Source organism: Mus caroli, chromosome 5 (assembly GCF_900094665.2).
Source record: "Mus caroli chromosome 5, CAROLI_EIJ_v1.1, whole genome shotgun sequence".
NCBI lineage: Eukaryota > Metazoa > Chordata > Mammalia > Rodentia > Muridae > Mus > Mus caroli.
The window spans coordinates 133231301-133238061 of NC_034574.1; the positions used below are offsets into that span (position 1 = coordinate 133231301).

General features: G+C 53.7%; 1 protein-coding gene across 2 annotated transcripts in view; it reads left to right on the top strand.

Moving 5' to 3' along the window:
* Positions 1-6761, top strand: part of Chst12 (carbohydrate sulfotransferase 12) — a 20119-nt gene continuing 13358 nt past the window's right edge. Inside the window, exon 1 of one of the 2 annotated variants that reach the window (XM_021162973.1) lies at positions 1-88. The gene's annotated coding sequence lies outside the window, so the exon portion shown is untranslated. Of the gene's footprint in view, positions 120-6761 lie in introns of both variants that reach the window. The other variant, XM_021162972.2, reaches the window with a different exon arrangement.

Here is a 6761-nt window from a genome sequence, read left to right on the forward strand (position 1 = left end):
GGGGCTGCTAGCGGGAGGAGGCGATTTCGGCTGCAGAATCAGCATCACCAGCAACAGCAGCAGCGGCGGTGACTGTGGCGGGCGCTAGGTGAGGAGCGCAGGCTCGAGCGGAGCGAGGGGTGAGTGGGAGTCCCGAGTCCTAGGGTGGGGCGATGGTCCATGGTTTGGCGATGCAGATTGGTACCTCCTTCTGCCTGGCTTAGGCAGCTCCCACGTGGTCCCGGGTTCGAATCCCAGTTCTGTCCAGCTTGCTGTGTGACCTTAGGCAAGTGCGCACCTTCTCTGAGCCATCTTCTTGTGCAGCCCTGCAGAATGCGTGAAGGAAGGTGTGGCCACTTGGCCGATCTCCTTTGCAGTAGTAGCGGCTGGCTCGGAGGTGGGGGGGACACCTTCTCAATTTTGCCTCTGGCTGTTTGGGTGTCCAGGCGAGAAAGCAATTGTTTAGAGACTGTTGTGCTGCAGTGTCCGGGCCAGACCTTGCAGGAGGCTGTCTCCGAAGCCAGGTTTTGCACCGAGCAAGCACTGGCCCCACATCTCACCCCAGTCTACTGAGCATCCTCCTGCCCTGTGCATTGCTGCGGGTGCCCCCAGCAGCAGCCTCATGCCTGGTGGACCACAGGAAGCCGCGCATTAGTGGCTAACAGTAGGACCTATCTTCTCTTTGGGCTTCTGGCCACGAAGACATCGCTGGCAGACCTTGGGCTCCGCACATCCGCCTGGCTGTCGCACAGAGAGCTGTAATGTTTGCACCCTTCTTAAATTATTTATTTTATAATCCCACGCTGCGCTGGGAGCCCTGGAGTTGAATGGGAATGTGACCCTCGGGGGAGAACGGGGCTGTGAGCCTTCCATTGCTGGGACAGCACCGTGTGGCTCCAGCCTAGGTAACATGAGTTAGGGCCCTGTTTCCGGGTGTGAAGGAGAGAAAAAAGATTGTTGGGAAACTGCTAAGTGCTGGGTATGATACTGCAACTTCGCGAGTTGCCTAAGGTGGAGCGTGGTGCCAGTTCTTGTGAGCTTAGGCAAGAAGATTGCTGTGAGTTTGAGGGCAGCCTGGGCCGCATAGTGAGGTTCAGGCCAGCCTGGGCTACAGGATAAGACTCGGACTTAAAACAAAACAAAACAAAACAAAAATCACAAAAGGGCCTGTCTGCACCTTCATGTGTTAATTTCCTTGCTAGGATCTGGGGCTGAGCTTGCTTGCACGCGGGTGGTCGCTGTTTATTGTCATGTCGCATTCGTGGGTCTGCATCTTCAGTTTCCTGCTGTAAGGGCAAACCACCATATTGGGTGGAATGCTGGGAACCATGGGCCCTGGGTAGCTCAGGTCGTCCTGGTTCAGGGCCACTTGAGTGGCCAAGTGTATGAAAGACGTTTGCGGTATGCAAAGAGAATGCCAGGAAAGGTGCCGCGTACCTGTGATCCTGGCACCCAAGAGGTGAAGGCTAGCCTGGGCTACATAAAACCCTGTCTCAAAGAAACGAACCAAACAAAAGAAACCCCTTAGCATTGAAGACTGGAAGCAGCTAATTCAGGAGATGTTGAGTTGCTGTGCTCATGAGGGGTGGGGCCTGTGGGGGAAAGACTAGTTTCTGGAGGGGCGGGCAAGGAGTTGTGTGCTTGTCCATGTGTGTATGCAGGTGCATTGGAGGCCAGAGGATAACGGATAACGCTGGGTGTCGTCCTCAGGAATGCCATGTCCTTGCTCTGAGACAGACTGGCCTAGAGCTCACCAATTGGCAAGGCTGGCTGGCCTGGGGTTTCAGGCACACAGCACTTACTTGGTTCTGGGGATCTGGACTGAGGTCCGTGTGCTTGCGTGGCGAGCACTGAACCGACTCGGCCGTTCTCCCAGCTCTGGGAGGACAGGATTTCTGCTTGAGAAGAGCCTCATGCCCTGCTGGAGCCCAGATTCCATGGCTGGAGATTGCAGTTGAGGTTTGATGGGAACCAGGACCAGGTCTGTCAGAGGTAAACTCGTGATGCTAGAGGGAAGGGCAGGGAAGCTTGGGGTGTAGGGAGATGCAGTGCATGACATTGTGGGTGTGGCTCAGTGGTTAGGGGAGGTGGTGCAGAGCCAGAGTTCCCCCAGGGCTTCTCTGGGCAGTGAAGCTCTCTATACGATTCAGTAAGAACTGGACAGAAGAAAGAAGCAATGCAAGTCTGGGAGCAGCAGCCAGGGTCCTGCTGGTCCCCACCCCCACCTCGCTGGGTGGTGGAGGAGGCGTGGGAAAGTGTGTGGTTTGTAGACGCTAAGAATCTGTGACATTGCGGACCTCCAGCACAAGGCACCCGTGCTCAGAGTCTGGGAAAACTCGAGAGAAGAGAAGAGAAGAGGGGCAGGCAGAAGGGATGCTCACATGTAGATGCCTGTGGACTCAGTTCATGATCAGTACCACGTGATCACCGGGGCTGGGTGGGGCAGTGATTCTGTTCTAGGAAGGCCAGGCCAGAAAGTACTGTGAAGGAAAACAGCCTGGTTACTCAGAAGACTGAAATAAATCAGGTGGGAAAACACCACACACGCATGCACACACCCATATACACACATACACATTCACATGCACACACACATACACATTCATACACACATACACATTCACATGCACACACACACATGCACACACACATACACATTCATACACACATGCACACACACATCCACACTCACACACTCACACACATTTTTGTTTGTCTGTCTAGGAGCTTGCTCTATAGTCCAGGCTGGCTTTGAACTCAGATATCAGCCTGTCTCTGCTTCCCAAGTGCTGGGGTTGAAGATGTGTACCACCATGCCTGGACCACTATATAGTTTTTAAAACAGGGTCTCATGTAACCCAGGCTGGCTTCATTTTCCTCTGTAGCTGAGGTTGACCCTGCCCTCCTTCCTGATTCTACTGCCTGTGCCTCCCAAGTCCGGGGGTTACTGGCACGAGCCGCTCTGTACTGGTCTGTGTGTGCTAGAGGTAGAACCCAGGGCTTTGCATGTGCTAGGTGAGCACCTTGCCAGCTGAGCCGCACCCTCAGCCCTGGACTACCATTTTCAACCGCTTAGGTCTTCACTGTCCCGTTATTAAACGTAGCCAGAACATGGTGTGTGCCTGTAATCCCTGTACTGGAGAGGTGGAGGCAGGAGGAGCTAGAGGAGGAGAAAGAGATGGAAGAGCTGGAGGAGGAAGAGGAGGAGGAGGAGGTAGAAGGAGGAGCTGGAGAAGGAGGAACTGGAGCCGAGGGGCTAGCTGTGAGTTTCACACCCCTTTAGTGTGTAAGCCCCTGCTGATGGCTGTTGCTGGCCCACAGATGTGGCTGGAAATAGCCCGCCCTCTCACATAATACTTCCTGCTGTTAGCCAGTGAGGTTGCAAAAACTATTTAGAAACTCTGAGACTTTCCAAATGGGAAACAGCAGACCCAGTTGCCAGTGGGGGAAGGGCTGCCCTCAAGCCTTGAGCTCCCCAGCCTGAGCAGCCCACCCATACTGCTGCCGGCCTTTCCCTTTGGCCAAGAGGATGCATGGTCTTCTCAGAGCTGGAGTAGCCGGAGAGAAAAGACCCACGAGTCACAGTGGCCAGTCCCCAGTTGAAACACTCAATTGGCGAGTTTCTAAAGAAACTCATAAATGAGGCAGGCAGTGGTGACACTCCGGAGGCAGAGGCAGGGGGATCGCTCTGAGTTTGAGGCCAGACCGGTCTACAGAGTAAGTTCCAGAAGAGCCAGGGCAACACAGAGAAACCCTGTCTTAAAAACAAAAACAAAAACAAAAACAAACAAAACACAAACCTCATAAATAATTAATAACCCTTTCCAGGATGAGGTGGGGCATGGTGGCACGAGCTGACTTCTGAGGGAGGAGGCAGGGCGTGAGAGCCAGCCTCTGTTACAGCCCTGTCTCAATAGTTTGAAAGAGCCTGGTGGCTTACACACGTGATCCCGACACTGGGCTGGCTGATTGGTGAGAGGGGAGTGTGAATATAGGAGGACCTATATGAATATAGGAGTGTGAATATAGGAGGACCAGAAGTTCCGGGTCAGCTGCTTGGTATCAAGTAGTTTGGGGTTAACCAGAGCTACATGAGAACCTGTCTCAAAAAAGAAAAACTTAAGGAAAGATTTAGTAGATAGCTCAGTGACTAAGAGGCTGTGCAAGCACAGGGACTTGAGTTTGTATCCCCTGCATCCACGTAAAGCCAAGTGTGGCCATGCATCCCTCCAGGCTCAGTGCTGGCGGAAAGAGGGAGTAAGACCACGAGGGTCCTGGGGCTCACTGGCCAGCCATTCTGACAGAATCAGTGAGAAATTGTCTCAAAAAAATACAGCGTCACATGCCAAAACAAAAGTAAATGCGTAAATAGAAAATTCCTGAGGGAAACCCTTATCCCCCTTGAACTCCATCCTCAGGCAAGAGAGCATAGGCTAGACACTTAATATGCTGTCCAAATTTATCTCTCCTGGACGTGAGGGTGACTGGCCAGCTTGTATCCCTATATAAGGTGTTGAGCCTGAAAAAAGAAAGACAGTCGAGGGGGTGGGGGGAGGGCGACAGGACAGGGTGGGCCCTGGAGATGGGGGAGAAGAGCTGTGCAGGCAGAGGGGACCAGGGGACCGGCAGGGACCATGGCCACCGGCAGGGACCATGGCCACAGGTGCTCCTGACCTCAGCAGCGCCCAGGGCTATGGGAGGGGACAGACTCACAGACGCTGCACTGGAACAGCTGCAGAGGACTTGACACAGTTGGCAGAGCTGAGGCTGGATTAGTCCTAAGAACACAGAAAACAAAGCAAACGAAAACACGAGACTGTTATTAGTTCCCGGGAAAATAAACTGTTGTGCGGGAGGGGAGAGGAAAAATAATTACGGCGTCCTGGTAGTCCCAGCTGCGAAGAGTCTCTCCATTGCGTGGCAGTGTATGTAAACACGGGCTGCTGCTCTAATTGGAGTCGTGACATGCCTGAGAGGGGTGGCAGGGGAGGGGACACACTGCGATGTCACCTGCTGAGCTGGACATCAGAGCTAAAGCCAAGGACCCAGTGGCAGCTACTGAGTGCTAGCAGGTGCAACAGAAAGAACCGGTAATCAAAGCCGAATATGAGCCAAAACTCGGGAGGTGAATGGGTTTCTGAGTTCAAGGCCAGCCTGGGCTACATAGTGAGACCCTATCTGCAGGGTGGGAGGTGGGGGGAAGAAAACTGAGGCAGAAGCAGCTGTGAGGATGGGAAAGAGGGAAGGGATACTGGTTGCTAAGGAACTTGGTGGTCTCCGTTCTCATTATAGACAGAAGCAGTCTCCGTTGGCATCGATGTCTTGGGCAAGAGACTTCCCCTACTTGGCTGGCTTGTGTGCAGTGCTTTGGGTTTCCTGGACGCATTTAACCTTATTATGCCTATTGTTTTCTGTATCCTGTCTCAGCTCTGGTCACTGGGTCCTTTGTCAAAGACTCCACGCTGCCCCTTAGCGCCATCTTTGTTTCTTTTTGTTTCTGTTTGTTAACATGTACTTTTATCCGTGTGTGTGTGTGTGTGTGTGTGTGTGTGTGTGTGTGTCCAAGTGCTCACAGAAGTTGGAAGGCGCCATTGCACTGCCTGGGCCTGGAGCTACAGGCGGTTGTACGCTACTTCGTGTGGGTGCTGAGTATGGACCCCAGGTCCTCTGGAAGAGCCCCCACCCCCACCCGCACCCCCACCCAACTTAACTGCTGGGCCATCTCTCCAGCCCTCACAACCCTGTTTTCTGAGGCAGACAGAGTCTTGCTGGAGCTTGCTGTTTGGGCTTGGCTGGCCAGCAAGGCCTCAGACCCTCTTGTCTCCCACTCACCCCAAGAGCTGAGGGTACAGGTACATGTGTGGACACGTCCAGCTTTTTATACGGATGTGAGGATTCTGAGTCACACCCTCATGCAGCAAGGGCTCTTACCCACTGAGCCCTCTCAGTTCCTGCAAAGGGACTTCTAAAAGTATTTACAAGTGGAGAGAGCAGCAGTGACCCTTCCCCACCTTCAGAATTAAGATGGCAGAGAATGGTGGCAGTCTTCCTGATGCCTACCTCGCGTGGGCTGCTGCCCTGAGCCTTGAGGACGTGCTGTGGCAAATAAGATGGATCCTCCTTCCCAGCGTTGCTTAGTGCAAGTTCTGCCAGTCTCCACAGTGATGGGTCTGAGATGCGACAGGTCCGGTAGAGAGGAGGTCGAATATGGCCGGTGGTTACCTAGTGAGCAGAGCCACGTAGCTGTGGGATTGTGGGTCCCAGCATTATCAGGATGGCCTTAGCACAGAGTGAGCTGTGGAGTGCCTCTGAGAATGGCCCAGCAGAGGGACGTCGGTGAAGCAAGAGCCTGCCCCACCGGGCCACTGATGAATGGCAGGGAACCTCTTTGGCTATACTGAAGTGACCAAGAGGAGAGATGAACGGGCCTGGTCACTACCACGGAAAGGGTTAGAATTAGAAGCCGGAGGACACCATGGACCAAAGGACTAGGGACAGAGATGTGTCCTAATTGGCTTTCACCACAGCAATGTGGCAGAAAGGGAGGAAGGTAGAAGTGAGAAGAGGGGTCGGGGCATTGAGGAATGCAGTGAGAGCTGAGAGAGGCCTGGATGGGTACAGGAGCCTGGGGCAGGGGGTATGGAGAGACCTTGCAAATAAAGTTGGCATGGTCTACTGCTGTTTTCTGTTCTGGAGATAGAACCTTGACTCTCACACATATTCTACCACTGAGCCACACCTCAGCCCCTCCCTGGGGGATTCTAGGCAGGGGCTCTACCACT